This window comes from Entelurus aequoreus, linkage group LG05 (assembly GCF_033978785.1).
Source record: "Entelurus aequoreus isolate RoL-2023_Sb linkage group LG05, RoL_Eaeq_v1.1, whole genome shotgun sequence".
Lineage (NCBI taxonomy): Eukaryota > Metazoa > Chordata > Actinopteri > Syngnathiformes > Syngnathidae > Entelurus > Entelurus aequoreus.
The window spans coordinates 43,693,371-43,716,934 of NC_084735.1; the positions used below are offsets into that span (position 1 = coordinate 43,693,371).

At 40.8% G+C, this 23,564-nt stretch overlaps 1 protein-coding gene across 2 annotated transcripts in view; it reads right to left on the minus strand.

Annotated features, from left to right (window-relative positions):
- The window catches only part of flrt1a (fibronectin leucine rich transmembrane protein 1a), a 198,469-nt gene that overhangs the window by 67,644 nt on the left and 107,261 nt on the right, over window positions 1-23,564 (minus strand). Inside the window, exons 1-2 of one of the 2 annotated variants that reach the window (XM_062048161.1) lie at window positions 1,268-1,320; window positions 971-1,196 (exon numbers count right to left, since the gene is read on the minus strand). The gene's annotated coding sequence lies outside the window, so the exon portion shown is untranslated. Of the gene's footprint in view, window positions 1-970; window positions 1,197-1,267; window positions 1,321-23,564 lie in introns of those variants that run through there. The other variant, XM_062048160.1, reaches the window with a different exon arrangement.

The window sequence follows — 23,564 nt, forward strand, 5'->3', positions numbered from 1 at the left end:
TATCAGTATGAAAAACTCTTTACACAGGGAAGCTGATTAAAAACATTTTTGGAAATATCTTTGTAGAATAAAACCATGAATTATTTACTCTACGAGAGTGATTCTGTAACTCTGGCACAGTACGTGGGCTCCCTCTAGTGGTACGCCAAAGAATCACTTAATAAAATATTCAAAGAGAGTGTTACTGTTCCAACTGTGTTTAATGTTACAAAAATATTAAATATGCTTGTTAAATGAAACCTCTTGCCTTTGTTTAATTAATATTTAGGCCTACTATGCTACTGTATTTTGATGGTGGTCATTATGGTGGTACTTGGAGAGCCAAGTGTTTTCTGGGGTGGTAGTTGGTGAAAAAAGATTGAGAACAAAACATATTAGATATACTTTGTAAATAGAACCTCTGCCTTGTTTTTAGTGAATATCTAAACCTACTACGCTACAGTTTTTCAACGTTGGTCATTATGGTGGTACTTGGAGAATCAAGTTTTTTCTGAGATGGTACTAGGTGGAAAAAAGTTTGAGAGCCACTGGTCTACTATACAAGAGCTGTATTAAAGGCTTTTAATGCTGTTTGGGATTTAAGAATGCATGATGTTAAAGTTAAAGTTAAAGTCCCAGCGATCGTCACACACACACACTAGGTGTGGTGAAATTGGTCCTCTGCATTTGACCCATCCCCATGTTCACCCCCTGGGAGGTGAGGGGAGCAGTGAGCAGCAGCGTGCGCAGCACTCAGGAATAATTTTGGTGATTTCACCCCCAATTCCAACCCTTGATGCTGAGTGCCAAGCAGGGAGGTAATAGTCTTTGGTATGATGTTATATGATGTCAGTATTGTGGCATTGATATTATATGATGATGTACCGGTACACATTATTATCATGACCTGTACATCTGAAGAAAAACACATCATTTGACATTGTTACTACTTACCAATTCTGAGTAAATTAGGAAAGAACGGAAATCTCACCTTTTTTTCAGTGCCATCAGCACTCTTCTCCCCCTAACGATGGTTTAAAGTGTGCCAGCTGTATCTTCTCCAGCTCCTGTCGACACGTCGTCCATTAACCGTGATACACGAGGTGTTGCGTGGAAGAGTGTTGCCACTATCAGCCGCAGAACTCTCCGGAGACTTTTTATTTTCCGTTTTTAAGTCGTTGAGATGCCGCCGCCTCTGCCGGTGTCACGCGGCCTCTCTGTGGAGAAAATGACGGCGGATAAAAATCACAGCTGACCCCTTCATGTAAATCAAGTGTCAAGATGTTACATTCTGGAATGAAACTGTAATGGCATTACTGATCCCTCTGCAGGACTCCACCGCCTGTCAAGTGCACTATGGCGCGTGTCATAAAGAGCAAGTATGACTTTTACTGACTGCTAAGTCTTTTTGGGAGGATTTAAAACACACGCACACACACACATAAATTCAATCAGAATTATGAAGGGTTTTGATTGCACTTAGGAATTCATTTGAAGGGACTGTAATGAAAGTTTAGAATGTTTTAACACCAATTACAGAAATATCAACCCACTTTAATGTTCATTTGATTCCTCATCAAGCGTAAAGCTGCTCAGTTTGATAAAAGCCTGTGTGTAAAAGGCCTCTAAGAGAACATTAAAAGCCCGACGTCGGCCAAAGTATGATGGATCAAAACGTAACCTAAAACAAACCTCAAAAACCAGCCATTACACAAATCATGCATCCTTTTCAGGGGAACATTAGATCAAGTATAATAATGCCCATGCAGTTGTGATTGATTGACACTGCTTGAGAGGAACTGTTGGTTATGCAATTCCTGGTTTGGAGAGCTGTCAATCATATTTTGATTGTATTTCTTCCTTCTTATGGCACCACATTAACTTAAAAAAAGGGGACCTATGATGATTTTAATCTCCATTTAAAACAATTCCTTGTGGGCTACATATTATGTATTAGATAAGCTTCGGTGTAAATTCTGCTCCACGGTCCCGTTTTTTTGCAAGGTCTGCAATATGTTTGATTCTGAAAGCATTCCAATGTTGCAAATGAAACCACAACTCACCCTGTCCAAAAGTATCCTAATTTCCATCCATCCATTTTCTACCGCTTGTCCATTTCAGGGTCGCGGAGGGTGCTGGAGCCTATCCCAGCTGCATTCGGGCGGAAGGCGGGGTACACCCTGGACAAGTCGCCACCTCATCACAGGGCCAACACAGATAGACAGACAACATTCACACTCACATTCACACACTATTTATATATATATATATATATATATATATATATATATATATATATATATATATATATATATATATATATATATATATATATATATATATATATATATATATATATATATATATATATATATATATATATATATATATGTTGGGGTTGTCATTGCTATATTTTTTTTTCAGACACGGACAGAAATAAACTTTGTAAGCATTCCCGTATACAGATTCAAGCGGTCACAACATTAGGTACACCTGCACACTCGCCGATCGATTCAGACTCCGCATAAAAAACTTTTGATTTTTAGCAACCTTTATATCATTGCATGTTGCACGTCAACGTTATTATGCACAAGCCACAATTATATGAAAATACTACTTAATCATACCTTTTTTGTTTTTCATCATTGCCTGAATCAGAGGGAGGTGAGCTTCTTCCCCTCTGGCTGAGGGATTCACTTAATATCTCAATAAGTACGTCCACGGTGATGTCACAACGCAGCCAAACTGCAAAAAGGCATCCAAAACTCATGCAAGCTCACACCAAAATGCATGAACCTTTTGACCATTGACCATCGCTTTGGCATCGTTCGACACGAGTATTTAACATTGTGACAACATTAACAAGTCAGAAAAGATTAAATTCATAAGCCATGCCCCTCGAATACAAGTGCAACAAAAGGATAACATTAGTTCTTAATTTTTTTGTACTGCATGTGCAAATTGAACAGCTATCGTTTTATTTCGGTCAAACAGAAATTTGAATTTGGTAAATTGTAACAAATATACTGTGTGTGTATATTTGTTAAATCTGATTGAACTACTGTAGATATTAGGACATCTGTGGTGTCTACACTATATGATATACATCTCAGTTCACAAGCAACATTTCCGATACATTTACGATGCATTTACAATACGTCTTCATTAATAGGATTTAATTTAAGTGTGGAGATGAATGTGTTTCAGCTACACACAATTCTTGTCGATTAATGATTGCCAGCAGGTAAGAATCCTAATTACAAAGTGGGGGCAGGTGTTCAAGCCAAAATTAAAGTGGTTGAGAAAAACAGGAAGAAGAATGAAAAATAAAAGCGTTGTTTAGGGAATAATACAAAATTCAGGAAACTAATAATAATGTCCAAACTTGACTCATGGCACAATTTTTGTTTATTGATATTCTTTTTTCTTGTGTGTTTGTCACTGGTCATGTTTTTGGGCCGATACGAACTGTTTTGCTTTGTATTTACTTTGTCATTATTTATTCATACGTTTGGAAAATTGGTTTCACTGGCTGGTGATTAAATGACTCTTACTGTACGATAACAAAGACAAGACCAAGAAGGATAAGTGAAATCAAGATTTTTAAAAATTATCCCTATAAGTGCTCTTCTTGCTGCTATCCCCACAACCCATTTGACACCGGATTGTTGCTATGATACCCAGAGTGACCTTTTGATTCACTACTCTGACTCACAGGCTGGGTTGCATGTTTCCAATTTTGTTGCCGAAATCTCCAATTGGATTTCTGCCAAACGCCTCCCGATTGACCTTGACACTAACCTGCTGTTCTCCTCCAACAAATCCTACCATTAACAAGAGCCGTCAATCACAAGCAGGTCGCTATAGCTGCTGCTGCAGATGTGCCGGGTGTAAAATGTGCTGACTCGGACAGACTCTGTTGTCTTCCGTCTGGACCGCTGCGCATCTGATCTCACTGATAAACATCGAGATTGATGCCATTGTATGTTCTAAAAAGCTGCAACAGACACTTATTAAATACAATAAACTAAATAAAGGACTGTGATTTATTTACGTGTCTTATTTATTTTTGATATTAGACATTTTGCTGCACACATCATTCGTTTAAGTCAATTGGCTGCGTCCACATGTTTGCATTTATGTGGAAATAATACCAAAACACAATGGTAGACAGTATACTGTACATCCCTAGTTGAGTTCATAAAGAGTTTTTACTGCACATAACCAGTATCAACTTTTCCCAAACGACACACATGTCATTGTACTTTTTTGTCAAGATGTAGATATATGTGGGGTTTTTTCTGTAAGCAGAGAAAGTGAATAACATTATAGGAGTGGGACAAGGAAAATGTTAACTAAAATAAATGTATACAGTGGGGTTCGGGGACCCCCAGATGGAGTTTCAGGGTGCCCCCAGCTACGTGGCAGATAGTTAATAGTAGAGGACCCTTACTGGTCTGTAGAGAGCATACACATAGAACCAAATGGCCCCATTGGTACAGTTAGATTAAAGGCCTACTGAAATAAAATGTTCTTATTTAAACGGGGATAGCAGTTCCATTCTATGTGTCATACTTGATCATTTCGCGATATTGCCATATTTTTGCTGAAAGGATTTCGTAGAGAACATCGACGATAAAGTTCGCAACTTTTGGTCACTGATAAAAAAGCCTTACCTGTACCGGAAGTAGCGTGACGTCACAGGTTGTGGAGCTCCTCACATCTGCACATTGTTTACAATCATTCCCACCAGCAGCGAGAGCGATTCGGACCGAGAAAGCGACGATTACCCCATTAATTAGAGCGAGGATGAAAGATTCGTGGATGAGGAAAGTGAGAGTGAAGGATTAGAGTGCAGTGCAGGACACCAGGATGTATCTTTTTTCGCTCTGACCGTAACTTAGGTACAAGGGCTCATTGGATTCCACACTTTCTCCTTTTTCTATTGTGGATCACAGATTTGTATTTTAAACCACCTCGGATACTATATCCTCTTAAAAATGAGAGTCGAGAACGCGAAATGGACATTCACAGTGACTTTTATCTCCACGACAATACATCGCCAAAGCACTTTAGCTTTGGAGCTAACATGATAGCATCGTGCTTAACTGCAGATAGAAACAGAAGAAACATGCCCCTGACTGGAAGGATAGACCGAAGATCAACAATACTACTATTACTTCTACTCTCAGGAGACACTGAACTAAACCCTGGACATGTAACCACACGGTTAATGCTGTCCCGCCTGGTGAAGCCTAGCAATGCTGTTGCTAACGACGCCATTGAAGCTAACTTAGCTACGGGACCTCGACAGAGCTATGCTAAAAACATTAGCGCTCCACCTACGCCAGCCCTCATCTGCTCATCACCACCCGTGCTCACCTGCGTTCCAGCAATCGACGGCGCGACGGAGGACTTCACCACGATCATCGGTGCGGTCGGGGCCCTGAGACGGAGGAAGTCAACCCAGACACCGGTGAGGACAACGGCGTGTTAGCGGACGGCGTTGTGGCTTTCGTAAAGTTCATACAGCACATATATTTCCCCAAAGTTACGTACATAACATGCACATATCGGCACGCACGTACGGGCAAGCGATCAAATGTTTGGAAGCCAAAGCTGTACTCACGGTAGCGCGTCTGCTATCCAACTCAAAGTCCTCCTGGTTGTGTTGCTGTAGCCAGCCGCTAATACACCGATCCCACCTACAGCTTTCTTCTTTGCTGTCTTCATTGTTCATTAAACAAATTGCAAAAGATTCACCAACACAGATGTCCAGAATACTGTGGAATTTTGCGATGAAAACAGACAACTTAAGCTGGCCACCGTGCTGTTCCAAAATGTCTGCTACAATCCGTGACGTCACGCGCAAACGTCATCATACCGAGACATTTTCAGCCGGATATTTCCTGGGAAATTTAAAATTGCACTTTACAAGTTAACCCGGCCGTATTGGCATGTGTTGCAATGTTAAGATTTCATCATTGATATATAAACTATCAGACTCTCGTGGTCAGTAGTAGTGGGTTTCAGTAGGCCTTTAACATTGATAATATACATGTGGGCTCATATAGATAGAAATCCCATAAAGTCTCCATTCCAACAGAGAGTATATGTTTTGGTGTTTATTTATCATTATTTTTTCGCTACTTTTTATTTGTTTCCGGTGTTTTATCCCTGTTGTGTTCACTACTGCATTGAGTTAAGCATACAGTTAGTTCAGTTACATTGTACAGCCTCTAGGTGGCCTAGCGAGTCAGACAGAGGAGATGCGGTGAGGTGAGGAGAGAAGAAGAATGTAATGTAGGTAAATACAGGTACGTGAATAAAGATGCTGACGGGAAAGTAACGCGTTCGTGTTGGTTATTACTACACACCCAACATAACAAGTGGCGACGAGGATAAAGACAAAAAAAAAGAATGGCTTTACTCGGTTTACAACCGCCCTCTGCGTTCCTGGAGTGCCCGGGAGAGCCGAAGATTACGTTCGAGGATTGGAGGAAGCTATTCGACAACTTCTTGCTAGCAATCGGAGGTCAAGAATTTTCCGCGGAGAGGAAAAGAGCCCTGCTGATTCACTGTCTGGGAACAGAAGGACAAAGGTTGTACAATACCTTGCCGCTTACTGAGGATACCTACAGTGGTAGCTTACTGGCTTTGCAAACATTCTTCACCCCGAAAGTCAACGTGGTCGCCGAGAGGTACCGTTTTCGGCAGCGCGCTCAAGCTATGGGTGAGTCAACGGATCACTATGTGGCAGCGCTGCGTGAGCTAGTGAAAACGTGCAATTTCAGTGCAATGGAAAATGAAATGATACGTGATCAGATAGTGGAGAAAACGTGTGTGCCTCGTATATGTGAAAGACTGTTGTTAGAACCCGAGCTAACTCTTGATAAGGCACTTACACTAGCCAGACGAATTGAAATTGCCGTTGCTGATGCAAAAACGTTCACTGAGAGTGGAACAAAGCTAGTCTCTGCAGTCTACAGACAGGGAAATACGAAGGCAGGACACCCCAAAGACAAGTATAAGCACAAAGGGGGAAAACGGAATGATGCCATTCAACAATGTTACAGATGTGGCTCTGCTGATCACCTTGCTAACGACCAGTCATGCCCAGCTAAAGATGTTAAAGCAAAACATGTGGGAAGATAAGCCACTATTCCAGAGTGTGCAAATCCTCTACTAAATCAGTCAATGAAGTGAGTTTGCCTGAAGTGACTGTCCTCAATGTTGGCAAGAAGACTGATATACAAGGAAAACTAATTGGAACTTTCACTCTGCTACATCACCTACAAGTACACATACAAGTGACATGTTAGTTGACACAGGATCTGCTGTCTCAATACTACCCGAAAAACTGTACAGAGAAAACTTCAGCACAAGTAAACTAAGCTCACCTACAGTAAAACTGCTGACATACTCAAGACAGAACCTAAAAGTTTTTGGACGTCTTAAAGCGACAGTAACATACCAACAGAGGACTGCAACTGGATTTTTCAACATTGTAAAGTCCGGTACACCCCTCATTGGGCTAGATCTATGTGAAGACCTCAACATAGAGATTAAAGGAGGAAAGTTGGTGGGACCAACAGTGGATTGTGCCATGCTTTCACAGTTTCCTAAACTCCCTGAAACTACAACCACGTTGGACATTGGACATGCCAAAGGTTTTGTACATAAGGTGCAGATACGTACAGATGTTAAACCAGTGCAACAAAAACTCAGACGCCTGCCGCTTTCAGTACGTGATACCGTCACGGCAGAGCTGAATGAACTGGAAAAACAGGGAATCATAGAGGGAGTTGATTCATCCAAATGGGTTTCCCCTATTGTAGTCACTCGGAGGAAGAACGGGAAAATCCGCATGTGTGTGGATATGAGGGAACCTAACAAGGCAGTGGTCCCTGACAGCCATCCATTACCACTGATCGAGGACGTACTTGCTGAGCTGCGTGGGTCAAAGATGTACTCTACCTTGGATCTGAAAAGCGCATACCATCAACTGGAACTGCATGAGGAGAGCAGAAATCTCACTGCTTTCATTACACATGAAGGATTGTACAGATACCGCAGAGTTCCTTATGGACTAAGTTCAGCTCCTGCAGCATTCCAGAAAATGATGACAAAAATACTCAGTGGATTAAAGGGGTTTAAGTGTTACCTAGATGATGTCATAATCTATGGGCCCTCACAGGAAGAACATGACGCTAACCTGAAAGCTGTAATGAACCATATTCAGGAAGCGGGTCTGCAGCTCAACAAGGAAAAATGCCTCTTCAGTCAGACTACACTGACATTCCTAGGCCACAGACTCTCACCTGAAGGCTTACAGCCAAGCGATGGCCATGTGACTGCAATCCTGAATGCGCCTGCTCCTACCGATGCAGCCACCCTGCGCTCATTCCTGGGTTTAAGTGCATGGTATAGCAAATTTATACCTAACTTTGCCAGCCTGGTCGAGCCAATGAGAGCTTTGTTGTGGAAGAATACAATTTTCAAGTGGAATGATGCAGCACAAAAGAGCTTTGATCAAGTCAAAAACATGGTTGTCAACAGCCCAGCACTGACACTGTTTGACACAAACAAACCAACAGTGGTCTCAACTGACGCTTCTGATTATGGACTTGGAGCTGTTTTGACACAGGTGAATGAGGCAGGAGAGGAAGACACAATAGCTTTTGCCTCCCGCAGTTTATCAGATGCTGAAAGAAAGTACTCTATAGTTGAAAAAGAGGCTCTCGCATGCGTCTGGGCTGCTGAAAAGTGGCGTGTGTGGCTCTGGGGAAGGAAGTTCCTGTTACGCACTGACCATCAAGCTCTAACTACACTTCTGACTACCAAAGGAAATAATCGAGCTGGACTTCGGGTTGCCCGGTGGTCTGCTCGCTTAATGGAGTTTGACTATGAGGTCCAGTACAGAGCTGGAACACTGAACAGCGTCGCCGACTGCTTATCCAGACTACCACTCCCTGCGACAAACAAGGATTATACTGAGACCGTGGAGTCAGTCGCAACAATACTGGACGACATTCAAGCAGTCCCTCAAGCGGACTTCAAAGCGGAGAGTAACTTGTGCCCTGTGCTGACCAAACTTCGCGCACAGCTACAAAAGCCTTGGCCAACACAAAAAAAAGTGCTTGACCATGACCTACAGCCATACTACCTGATACGTGACGAACTGGCAATTTTGGATGACTGCGTGGTCAGAGGCGCTCACCGTCTCGTGGTTCCAGGGTCACTACAGAAAAGGCTCAGACATTGCACATGAGACTCATCAGGGCATTGTCAGAACAAAACAACGCCTCAGAGAACTATACTGGTGGCCTAAAATGGACGCACAAGTTGAATCACTCATCAAAGACTGTACTACATGCAGACAAAATGACAAGTCAGTTACTACCTATAATGCCCCACTCCAACCTGTGCCTTTGCCCGATGCCGCATGGGAAAAAGTGTCAATCGACATCGTTGGTCCTTTTGAATCTGCACCAAGAGACTGCAGATATGCTGTAACGCTTGTGGACTACTTCAGTAAATGGCCGGAAGTAGCTTTTGTGGCCCAGATTGATACTGCAACAATCATTCAGTTCCTCATAGCAACCTTTTCACGGGAAGGTAATCCAAAAGAGTTAGTGAGTGACAATGGTACTCAGTTCACATCAGCTGAATTCGAAAATGTCCTAAAACAAAGAGGAATTGTGCACCTGAAATCATCTCTATATTATCCCCGTGCAAATGGAGAAGTTGAGAGGTTCAACAGAGTGCTCAAAGACTGCCTCCAGACTGCTTCTATACAAGGGACACCATGGAAGCAATTCACAAGGTCCTTTCTTATGGATTACAGAGCTACTCCACACTCAACCACTGGAGTGAGCCCCTCACAGCTGCTTCATGGAAGACAAATGAGAACAAAACTCCAAATCATGGATGTGACTCCTGTCCACGTAAATAAGAATGTGGTGCATGAACGAGTTGAAAAGATACAGGAATATGCAAAACTGTACACAGACAGGAAGAGGAGTGCAAAGAAGACATCCTTCAACCCTGGTGATCAGGTCAGGATTCGGAAGCCATGGAAGGTAAAGAAAGGAGAACAAAAGTTCACAAAGCCAAGAACTGTGGTGCGGAAGAAAAGCCCATACACCTACCTGTTGGATAATGGTAGAGTCTGGAATGCATCACACCTTTCTGTACTACCACAAGTGACCACTATGGACAATGACACTGTACAGACCGAACCTAAACAAGAGACAAATGTGAACAGTAGACCTGAGAGGTGTAGGCAACCGCCTAACTGGACTAAGGACTATGTCATGTACTAAAGAAGTTGCATAAATATGCATGTTGCTGGTTGTTAAGGAAAAGAAAATAATGCATGCATGAAAAATGTTTGGTATGCAATTTACATACGGTTAAATGCTGCTGTAATGGTTGATTGGTTGTCATTTTATTACTTCCAAAATATTATAGGCATGGTGTTACTTGAATCTAATTACAAAAGCAATTGTAAGTTTTGTTATGAAGGAATTCACTTTTATTGAAAGGGGGAGATGTTGTGTTCACTACTGCATTGAGTTAAGCATACAGTTAGTTCAGTTACATTGTACAGCCTCTAGGTGGCGTAGCGAGTCAGACAGAGGAGATGCGGTGAGGTGAGGAGAGAAGAAGAATGTAATGTAGGTAAATACAGGTACGTGAATAAAGATGCTGACGGGAAAGTAACGCGTTCGTGTTGGTTATTACTACACACCCACAGGGATGATACTCGAAACCGGTTTTCCCGGTTGTTTGATAAGAAAAGAACCGAGTCCTCGGACTCGAATCCCTTTTTGAGAACCAGTACCCGTTATCGAGACCACTATAGTAAAATAAAAGAGTTGATTCTTTATTCGAATCCCGTCCCGACCAGAAATGCTCCGTGGGACATCACAAGAAATGACGTCACGTAGCTCAATCATTAGGCGCAGATAGGGAAAGCAGGAAAACAATGGACGGGAAAAAGCGCTCCAAGGTGTAATAAAGTTCAAAACAAAAGGTATAATCCATCGAATAACTTTACTGAGAGATTTTAGCAGGGTAAAACACTTGACGAACACTTTTACAACCAACCGGAAACATAGCAACCAGGCTAGCAACGCACCTCCTTTACGGCAGCTGTCGCAACGTTCTTAAAACAACCGCAGCACATACATATATATACAACACATCTCCCTTTTTTAACTTTTGTTTTTCTTTCCTTGTAAACAAAACAAAATCACACTGTAGATGTGTTGTCTGTCTAATTATAAATAATGCAGACGAGGCGTGTTGGCTGAGTTCTTGACGTTTACTTTCACAGCGTGGCAACATGCAACACTTTTCGGAGCTACCGCGCATGCTCGTAACTCCCGTTGCATGCTGGGTAGTGTAGTTGTTATATTCTCTAGCTCATAACATTTTTCCCCCATAAAGAAATAATGTTAACTCAATAAAGTGTATTTCTTTTTTTAGCTTTAACTTTTCATTTTTTAGCATTGTAACCACATTTGCAAAGAACTTTTCTCTTCATAGAATTTTCTTTCAATAAAGAAATAAAGTGCAAAAATGTCAAAGCATCATAACAAACAGTTATGTCAAATAGCAGCAGAAGTGCACTTTTTGGAGAGCTGTATTATTTTCAGTTTTGTGCCCAAGGGACTGACTTTATTTAACACTATATTATTATCTATACACCTATAGTGATCACAGAGACAGGTTGTTTTTGTGTTACTGTATATATTTGTTTCTCTGAAAAATCCCACTTAATATACTTTGGGTAACAACAGTCAATATTTATTTATTTCATTTTACTTTTTTAGGTGTGTAACAGTCAATATTTATTTATTTATTAGATTTTATTTTTTTATTATATAATAAAAGTGAGCTTTTGTTAAACCGAATATTGTGTGTTTTTTTCCATATACAACAACCTATCTGGACTCCATAAGAGAATCGATAAGGAATCGGTTCGATAAGAGTATTCGATAATAGGCTCGAACTCGATAATTCCTTATCAAACATCATCCCTACACACCCAACATAACAATCCCTCATTTTGTACACGGTACAGCAACTTTGCAAGTTGAAAGAAATGTTAAAAAGTTTAAAAGCCAGACAGATAGCATGTTTTCAGTTTGTGTGTATTACAATAAACAATAAAAAAAAAATTCTGCCATTTGTTTAGTGGAAAGTTGTACATTAAGTTGAGATATATATTTACATATAGTGTTGATGTAGCAAGGTACTATTGCGGTGCATCTTGCTACAATTTTCTGGAGAAAACTTTCCCTGAAGCTCAGCTACATTTAATTGAGAGTAACTAGTAGCTTAGCTTACTACATTTCCCATCACTGAGCAAGCTTAATAAGGACTGTATAGGGACTCATCTTTTCATTTTATACTTTCTTTTCCTGAGAGGTCCTTTTTATGCTGTTTTAATTCTACTTGGAAATGTTGAGACCTATTTAATATGATTCTTAAACCGCTTCAAATGTAGCTGCAAAAATAATTACAGCGTTTATTTTTGAAGAAGTCTTCACTTTTTTTGTGCATATATATATATATATATATATATATATATATATATATATATATATATATATATATATATATATATATATATATATATATATTTTTTTTTTAATTTTTTTATATTTTTTTTTAACGCTGTAACATACATGTCCAGAAAGATACTTTAGATCAGTGGTTCTTAACCTGGGTTCGATCAAACCCTAGGGGTTCGGTAAGTCGGCCTCAGGGGTTTGGCGGAGCCTCCACCGCGGAGGTCAAGAAACCCGACTCATCGTGTAAATAAAAACTTTTCCTATCGGCGTATTATGGATACCCCCAAACAATGTTCCCTCTAATTTTCCATCTGATTTGCAGGTGTGTCATTTGTTGTGAGTTCATGCACTGTGTTGGTTTTGTTCTTTGAACAAGGTGATGTTCATGCATGGTTAATTTTGTGCACCAGTAAAAAAAACATATAACTTTGTCTGGAATTTGAAAAAAAAAATGTTTTAAATATGTTTCACTAAAGAAGGGTTCAGTGAATGCGCATATGAAACTGGTGGGGTTCGGTACCTCCAACAAGGTTAAGAAAACATTGACTTTTGTAGATATTTTGTAAACATTCTGATTTGGTAACATAGTTGAGCCAAAACTCACACTGCGGCACTGTCTTCCTATTATTTTCTGTTTAACTGTGTCAACAAGAACACGATGAAAAGGTTATTAAAACAACAAGGCAACATGATGGATATTATCTTTAGCCATTCTATTTCAGAAGTGGTGACATCTCTGGTACCCCTGTGGGAAACAATAGTAATTACTTCAGAAATCTCAGAGGACGATCTCCTCCCGCATGTTTAAAAATGCTGCCAAAGGACTGTACTGTAGTGTGAGGAAGGACAGCATGAGATTTGTCCTGCAGGCTACAAAACAAGGCAGCACATTTCAGCATCTGCTGCCACACAAGGACCAGGATGCACTGTTAACATACTAAGTGTGTTCCTGGTGTGCTGCTGATTTGCTGGAGAAGCTTGGAAACCGCAAAGCATTGTTGGGTTGTATCTTATTGTCCTTTCATAAAAGCCATTAACAGACTCATAGCAATAAATAAGGGTAGAGTTTCATCTAATACCCATCTTATGTTTAATAAAGAACAGCCAAAATAATATGTATGGATAATATAAGTTTGCAAATACATCAAAGATGCTATTTTAATCCGTTTCTAATGGATAAAGCTTTGGCCTGGACAAGAGGTCATCAGGTGGTCCCCAACGTTCACCGAGTGTTTCGACCCTTAACCACAACACTCTTCGGTTGGTGGGTCAGCAGTGATTGGCCAGATCACTGCCCCTCTCATCCAGGCTTCCAGCTATTGTCCTCTCTTTTATGCCAGAGCCAACAGGAGGCTCTCTCTGCCGCTTCTCCCAGCCTACGAAAGGCTGTTTTCCTCAAGTGACCTCTCAATCCGACCTTTGTCATCAGATTCCACACAGATTGAGCAGGGAATCCTCGACATCCAACTTCCACTGTCATCAGCCATGCTGTTCACTCATTGTCCCGGCAGTCCTGGACAAGTTGTTGGTACTTTGTTTTCTTCCTCTCTGCCGCTTCCTCACATCCCTCCTCCCACGGGACAGTAAATTCCACCAGGATGATTTTCTTTCCCTCTGGGGACCACATAACTATGTCTGGTCTCAGAGTGGTGGACAGTACCGCCTCTGGGAAGAGGAGCTTCCTCCCCAGGTCGACCTCTATCTCCCAACCCAGGAGGTTTTGCTTGGCTTGGCCTTGGACAACTGGTCTATGATCCTCTTTCACAAAGGTGATGGTGCTCAGCAGTGGCTTAGTTTTGGCTGGGTGTTTCTTTCTCCTCTCTTGCTCCAAGATGTCTGCAAGCATTGCCAACACCTTGTCATGGCACCACCTGTATCTTCCCTGGGTCAATGCTGTTCTGCACCCGGAAAGAATGTGTGCCATAGTTCCTTTGTCGCCACACAACCTGCACAGTGGGTCCTCCCTCATTCCCCACCTATGCAAGTTGACTGGGGTCGGCAGGGTGTCGTATACTGTTCGGAGCAGAAAGGTGATACGAAACGGCTCCAGCCTCCAAAGTACACTCCACGTCACGGTCCTCTTGGGAAGGTTTCACCTTGTCCAGGCACTTTGGGTTGCGAGCTTGACGGCTTTAGCTCTTCTTCCTTCTTCCTCAAGGTTTCGAACTTCACCCTGGATCATGGTCCTCTTTTCCCTGGGAATGGACTTGGACCACGGCTGGAAATGTGATGTTCCTAGACCCTGTCTTCCAGTGCAAGGGCTTCCGATTGTATCTTTGGTCCTGAGAGATGATTCTGCCTGGGTAACAGCAGTGCTTACGGGATTGCTTCCCCCTGAACAAGCAGCTTGAACTTTCCCGTTGCCACTGCAATACAGGATACACCAACACACAATGCAGAAAGTGTGATGTTCGCCTTTGTTTTACAGACGACAGGGACTGTTTTTAGGACTTTCACCACCAATGAAAGTCTTCATGACCAATGTCATGAAAAGAAAAAAAGAGGGGGAAAAAGCGTTTTTTAAGAGTTTTATCTTGTTTCATATTTTTTATATTTGTAATAGATGACTTCATAAAAATATAACTAATGTGTGATTGTTTTTAATGGTATATACAGTTATTGGGATAAGTACCCAATCAACCCTGCAAATGAACCCTTAGTTGTTCAGACAACGTGAGTACAGATACAGGAACTCTGCTCCCATCAAAGCCCAATGTTGCAATATTACAACATTTCTCTAAAAACATACATAAGCATTTTTTTTTAAACTCTTCAATTTCTGCATCAAAGGCCTCCTACAACAACATCTGAAAGGTTACATTTTTTTTTAGGTTTTTCTATATTTGGGTCTTACAGGGTTAAGAAAAAAAAAAATGGTATGAATTTTTTTATTTCATTTAATTGTGGTGACTAATTGCGTGTAATATGTGTTTTCTGTGATCATTTTAGATCGCTGTTGGAATGGAAATTCCAGTCCTAAAAGTCCTGGTAAAAACTATTACACTAGCAGCGGTGGCTGTTGTCTTACCTTTGTTCCCTTGAAACGAAAAGTGGGCTCTACAGAAATCAAATTTTTACGCATGCACACCATGCACGCACTTAGATGGTGAAATCCCTAAATTCCTTGCAATAGCTCGTTGAGAAATAGAAATTGGTGACCCTCGCCCTGTCCTTGTTTGTGAATGACTGCATGAGCACTTCATGGAAGCTGCTTTTATACCCAATCATGGCATCCACCTGTTCCCAATTAGCCTGTTCCCCTGTGGGATGTTCCAAATAATTGTTTGATGAGCTTTCCTCAACTTTCTCAGTCTTTTTTGCCACTTGTGCCAGCTTTTTCGAAACATGTTGCAGACATCAAATTCCAAATGAGCTAATATTTGTAAAAAATAACAAAGTTTCTCAGTTCAAACATTAAAGGCCTACTGAAACCCACTACTACCGACCACGCAGTCTGATAGTTTATATATCAATGATGAAATCTTAACATTATAACACATGCCAATACGGCCGGGTTAACTTATAAAGTGACATTTTAAATTTGCCGCTAAACTTCCGGTTCGAAACGCCTCTGAGGATGACGTATGTGCGTGACGTAGACCGGCGAACACGGGTATGCCTTCCACATTGAAGCCAATACGAAAAAGCTCTGTTTTCATTTCATAATTCCACAGTATTCTGGACATCTGTGTTCGTGAATCTGTTTCAATCATGTTCATTGCATTATGGAGAAGGAAGCCGAGCAAGCAAAGGAGAAAGTTGTCGGTGCGAAATGGACGTATTTTTCGAACGTAGTCAGCCACAACAGTACACAGCCGGCGCTTCTTTGTTTACATTCCCGAAAGATGCAGTCAAGATGGAAGAACTCGGATAACAGAGACTCTAACCAGGAGGACTTTTGACTTGGATACACAGACGCCTGTAGAGAACTGGGACAATACAGACTCTTACCAGGATTACTTTGATTTGGATGACAAAGACGCAGACGTGCTACTGTGAGTATGCAGCTTTGGCTTTTTTTTGCGTATGTACGTAACTTTTTTTAAATATATAAGCTTTATGAACCTTGGGTTAGGTGAATGGTCTTTTGGGCTGAGTGATTGTGTGTGTTGATCATGTGTTTGAATTGTATTGGCGTGTTCTATGGAGCAAGGAGCTAGCAGAGGAGCTAGGAGCTAGCATAACACGTACCGTACCGTACGTGCGCGTCACGTACGTAACTTTTTAAAAATATATAAGCTTTATGAACCTTGGGTTAGGTGAACGGTCTTTTGGGCTGAGTGATTGTGTGTGTTGATCAGGTGTTTGAATTGTATTGGCGTGTTCTATGGAGCTAGGAGCTAGCATAGGAGCTAGGAGCTAGCAAAACAAACACGCAGGTGTTTTTATGCAGGATTAATTTGTGGCATATTAAATATAAGCCTGGTTGTGTTGTGGCTAATAGAGTATATATATGTCTTGTGTTTATTTACTGTTGTAGTCATTCCCAGCTGAATATCAGGTACCGTGAGTATGCAGCCTTGGCTGCTAAACATTCGATAACTTGACCGTATGTGCGCGTCACGTACGTAACTTTTTAAAAATATATAAGCTTTATGAACCTTGGGTTAGGTAAACGGTCTTTTGGGCTGAGTGATTGTGTGTGTTGATCAGGTGTTTGAATTGTATTGGCGTGTTCTATGGAGCTAGGAGCTAGCAGAGGAGCTAGGAGCTAGCATAACAAACACACAGGTGTTTTTATGCAGGATTAATTTGTGGCATATTAAATATAAGCCTGGTTGTGTTGTGGCTAATAGAGTATATATATGTCTTGTGTTTATTTACTGTTGTAGTCATTCCCAGCTGAATATCAGGTCACCCCCGGCTCTCACAGCATCTTCCCTATCTGAATAGCTTCAACTCCCCACTAGTCCTTCACTTGCACTTTACTCATCCACAAATCTTTCATCCTCGCTCAAATTAATGGGGAAATTGTCGCTTTCTCGGTCCGAATCTCTCTCACTTCATGCGGCCATCATTGTAAACAATAGGGAACTTTGCGTATATGTTCAACTGACTACGTCACGCTACTTCCGGTAGGTGCAAGCCTTTTTTTTATCAGATACCAAAAGTTGCAATCTTTATCGTCGTTGTTCTATACTAAATCCTTTCAGCAAAAATATGGCAATATCGCGAAATGATCAAGTATGACACATAGAATAGATCTGCTATCCCCGTTTAAATAAAAAAAATTCATTTCAGTAGGCCTTTAAGTATCTTGTCTTTGCAGTCTATTAAATTGAATATAGGTTGAAAAGGATTTGCAAATCATTGTATTCTGTTTTTATTTACGATTTACACAACGTGCCAACTTCACTGGTTTTGGGTTTTGTACATTATATACAAGCTAAGGACCGGGGGACCAGGGGCCGTACTTATCAAGCTTCTTAGAGTGCCATTTTACACTTAAGTCCTGAGAATTTGCGAAATTTAGTCCTACTCTCAAACTTAAGAATAAAAGCTTTTTATCAATGTTCTTAAGTCTAAGAATCACTCCTACTCTCCACGATATTTAAGAGACCTTCAGAGGTGTCTTAAGTGGTTAGGAGTTGCCAGCAGGGGATGGCACTGAGGCGAGAGAGACGTGCGCGAACGTTCAGGGAGCGGAACGATGTCCTGGATTTGTTTGATGACGAGCAGCTGATCAAACGGTATCGTTTAGACAGAGCGGGTATTATTTTTGTCACAGATTTAATACTTTTCGATTCCTTGTTGATTTCTGCATGTGGCTGCAGTGGGCTAGTATATATAGAGCCACCCACAGCAGTTTCAAATTAGTTGCCTAATTAATGAATTGGAAAGAAAATGTTATGAGAGTAGCGTATGTGTGTGGCCGTGAGGTGAGTGACGTCAGTGAGTGTGTGGGCGAGAGAAGAGAGGGAGCGGTAGCGTGAGTGCCGGCGTGGACTAGTTTGTTTTGTATTATTTTGTAGTTTATTGTCAAAATATACACTCCCACTGTCCACTTAAATATTTCCAAGATATTCCTTTATTCTTAGACAACGGATTCCCTTCCGTGATTGGTCATTTCTATGGAAACAGAAATTACGTCACCTGAAATTCCGTTTACGGCACATAGTAATGTCATAATTCAGCTCTGAGTGTGACACTTAAGATTCAGTCCTACACTTCGCTGAAAGTGTGAGTAAGACGCTTGATAACTAACTTTTAAGTGCAGCTTTCAGCGAAGAATTTATTTACTCTTAAGTCATTTCTTAGCAGACTTCTTAGGAGTAATTCTAAGAAGCTTGATAAGTACGGCCCCAGACTTCTACCTTCATGATAAGTCTTAATTGGTAGACATTTGATTTTGGTCTATTCGTTTTATTTTGTCAGAGTAACAGGAGTGCTCTGCTGTTTTTAAGGACCCTTTGTAAAAAAGAAAAAAAAAAGGTTTAAAATCATCTCTATGATAGGTACCCTAACATTTTTAGGAATCTGCTCTTAGTCTCTCACAACATTTCTGAACCGAACTATTGTGTCACTAGTTGAATAGCCTAAATGATGAAAAAGAGAGGACCTAAAAGGAAATCTTCAGGAACACTACTAGTAGGGATGGGAATTGAAAACCGCTTCTTGTTCAGAACCGGTTCCCAGTGTATCAATTCTTTGGAATCGCTTGCCATTTATTAAAACTGTTCTTTTATCGATCCTTCCGGGTGGGGATGATGTTGCATAGTGGTGTCAGATATCAAAATGGCAGAGCCTGGGCGCAACAGACGCTCTTCAGTTGACTACATTTTACAAGAAAATATGTCAACGGCGCTACTTGTAATAATTATAAGGCTGCTATTCAATCAAGAGGAGGACATGCGAGCAATATGCTGAAACATTTGAAACACACAGCATGCATTCCCGTTTTTTAACCGCTCCGACCTCATCCCAGCAGCAGTAACGCTAGCTCGTCATCTGAACACAACAGCTACTAACTAACACCTCCTATCATGTAAGCGCTTTTATTTGTTGAATCGAAATGAATGCCTTCTCATTTAGATGAGCATGACAAGAGACAGTTTCTGACTGCCTCCGAGGTGGGCAGCCCCAGTTCATGTCTGTTGCTAGGCGACTAAGTTTGTGGTCAAAAGTTTGCATTTTCGGTAGGTGAATGTTCATTAGTAGTCAGAGAAAAGTTGCATGTTTTCCTCCAAACAGATTTTCTCTAAGTCATTATATTATACAAGTGAAACTCATAAAATTAGAATATAGTGTAAAAGTCCACTCATGTCAGCAATTAACTTCAAAAGTGGATCTAATCTCTGATATTAACATTCACATGGAAGTTTTTGTTAAAATTTTGATCATCATAGCTGACAGATTTTGAAACCTTGCATTTTCTGAGATTAGAATTTAAAGTTTTGATAAACTGTAAACCATAATCATCAAAATTATAACCATTACAAGCTTGGCATAGCTCACTTTGCATGTAATAAGTTAATATCACATTTACTAAATATTAGATTTTTGTGTAATTTGCACATATTTAAATTCTACAGATTAATAATAATTTAATATATTTACTTACAAAAAAGTAGTTTTTTCTTCCATGCTACATATGTGCCTCTTGAGACCTCACTGTAGGCTTTGTAAGGTCATGTGACCTCTCAACTAAACAAAGTTTATGCAAATTCATCCTTTTTTGTCTTTATTTTCCCCCTAATAAGAATTGATAATAAAACTGTTAAGGAACCAAATCGTTAAGCAGAATCGAAAATGGAATCGGAACCGGAAAAATCTTATCAATTCCCATCCGTAACTACTAAAGAAGTTAAACACGTGACTACTGACTGCATCAGATGCAAACAAGCTACAGGTACAGGTGCAAAAAACACATTACGAAAAAAAAAAAGGAGGGGACTTAAAGAGGTGCCTTTGAGAACCCCTCAGTTATGTAAATCACAATGTTTGACCCTAGTGTTCTATGATTGCGAGCCAGCAGTGTTTGCTGGCAAGGTTAAAAAGTCAAGGCGAGGATCTGCCAATGTGTTGACAGTGGTTTAGGTTCCTACAACAGGCGCACTAGTGTTTTTTTATGAATTTACTGTAAAAAGTCTTTCTCCCATGTTTTGAACTAAACTCCAGGGTGTCATAGCAGGCCCGGATTTCGCCCTCAGGATGCCAGTTGAATAGCCCGGCTGTATTGCATGTATTAGGGATGCAACAATTATGCAATTAATTTGATTATAAAAGAGCTTTGGTTTACATTCTGTTGCTTTGATTAAAGGTTTAATCAAACGCCCGGAATTATAAATATGCGGACATACTGTAGTTTATGCACGGCAGTTGCAATAGTGCACATGAAATTGGTGAAAAGCAGTTTTTCTTTTTAACAATTCACATATGTTAAAAGTGCAATTTCATTGTTGATGATGTGCCTTTTAACAGAAAAAATGAAGGAAAGTATGGCAAGCAATAGTTTATTTAAACTATTTTCCCTAAAATATGCATTGAGGCTTTAAAGTGCTCAATCCCATTACTCAAATATTCCAACAAACTAATCGATAGATTACTTGATTACTAAAACAATGGTTAGCTGGAGCCCCAGTATGTATATTAGCACCATACATTGTTTGATTTTTAAGTCTTGTGGCCATCTCTGCCCTAATAAAAGCATAGTTTGCAATGGTGAATTATTTTGACATATGAAAAGGTCTATTTGAAATCCGGCAGGTTTCTAATATTGCCAGGAGGGTTAAAGGACCATTTGAGACTAATCGAAAATATAAATTCTTGCCTCCTAAGAAGCCTTTGAGATTTCCCCCAAGAGGATCAACCCTAAAAGCAGCATTAATGACTACTCAGAAGGATGCTTGTTGCTGCTAAATTATGTACAAGAGCATCTCCAGTGGAAAGAGGCAAACAAGCCAATGCAATAGCAAACTGAAATAAAAAAGGTGTCTGTCCGTTATTTAGGTGGCGCTATAGCTAGTTCATTTTGCAACACGCTGATAAGTATAAATATAGACTCACTTCATTAGGTTTAGATTTACCTTTTTACTGAGTTTTAAAAATGCTATTTAAACTTTTTTCTTCATTAGGAACATTTGGTTATTTTGCCTAAAGACGAATATGGTACAGTAATACTATGGTAAGAGTGACCAATCAGAAAGGAGGGGAGTTGTATTCAATGCGTGCCCAAAAGTGCCTTCATGGATGAACACCGCACCCATAAAGAAACAGAAAAACTGTCTTTGCACTGTGGAGGGATGTTAGCCGCTCTCAAATTCCTCGTCGGTACCTGCGGAAACATCTGTATGTCGTGGTCGGGACTTTCTGTGACGCTCGGGTCGCATGACGTCGATTACTGGCGTGTTGCCAAGATGCAGAAGACCGAGGAGGCAGCGTCCAAGTTCAAGTATTTAATGTGGAGATTTACAATAACAAAAACTGAGAGCTGGGAAATGCTCTGGAAGCATAAGAAGGCTACAAAAATAATAAACGGAATGCTGGAACAAAGAACAAACTACCTGCCAAGACGTGCAGCAGGAGAAGCATCCACATCTATACATTGTACATCTGTACAAAACAAAGAATGGCGGCTCAGACTCAACTTAAATAAGCCTAATTGCTAACAGAAAGCAGGTGCATGGATCAGTGCTCAGAGAAAGATGTGAAGCGGTTACGAAAAAACACAAAGACAACAGGAAGCGCCACCAAATAAGAGCGCAGGACAAGAACTAACACTAAACACAGGCGAACACTATCCATCCATCCATCCATTTTCTACTGCTTATCCCTTTCGGGGTCGTAGGGGGTGCTGGAGCCTATCTCAGCTACAATCGGGTGGAAGGCGGGGTCACCCTGGACAAGTCGCCGCCTCATCACAGGGACAACACAGATAGACAGACAACATTCACACTCATATTCACTCACTAGGGACCATTTAGTGTTGCCAATCAACCTATCCCCAGGTGCATGTCTTTGGAGGTGGGAGGAAGCCGGAGTACCCGGAGGGAACCCACGCAGTCATGGGGAGAACATGCAAACTCCACACAGAAAGATCCCGAGCGCCGGATCGAACCCAGGACCTGCGTATTGTGAGGCAGACACACTAACCCAGGGGTGTCAAACTCAAATACAGAGTGGGCCAAAATTTAAAACTGCACAAAGCCGCGGGCCAAGGTTGAACAAATTAACCTTTTAATAGGGACCCAAACAAGTTTTGCATTGAATATTGAACAAGCAAGGCTTATATAACTTTATAGTGACATGCAAAATCGAGTTTCAAATAATAATAATAATAATTAAAAAATATCAATGGCATATCAAGTACAATTTAAATAAAAATGGAATGCCTCTTTTCTATTTGCAGCCTTCTGAGGTAAATATCAACATTAACTTTTTCCACAGGCTAATACATTTGAAAATAAAATAACAATGAATAAACCAACCATTCAGGACTTTAAACTACTCAGTTTGCAACACACTGATCTAATCTGATGTGCCCAAGCCAGATACCTGCCATCTTTTCTTGGATGCTAGTTCATTAATGTCGGGGCTCAGGCTTTGAGCTGAGGCAACCTTCATTATCGAACGAAGGTGTTCATCAGTCATTATATCTCATAGTCCACCCCCCCTCCCCCCACACAAACCTTGTAGCGTCCCGGAAGAGTTAGTGCTGCAAAGGGTTCTGGGTATTTGTTCTGTCGTGTTTATGTTGTGTTACGGTGCGGAGTTCTCCCGAAATGTGTTTGTCATTCTTGTTTGGTGTGGGTTCACAGTGTGGCGTATATTTCTAACAGTGTTAAAGTTGTTTATACGGCCACCCTCAGTATAACCTGTATCGCTGTTGATCAAGTATGCGTTGCATTCACTTGTGTGTGCGTGCAGAAGCTGCACATATTATGTGACTGGGCCAGCACTCGTTGGACTGGATGAAATGCGGACGTGACGATTTTCGGGAGGGGCACTGAAGTTTGGGAGTCTCCCGGGAGGGTTGGCAAGTATGAGAATTAGCAGTGAATG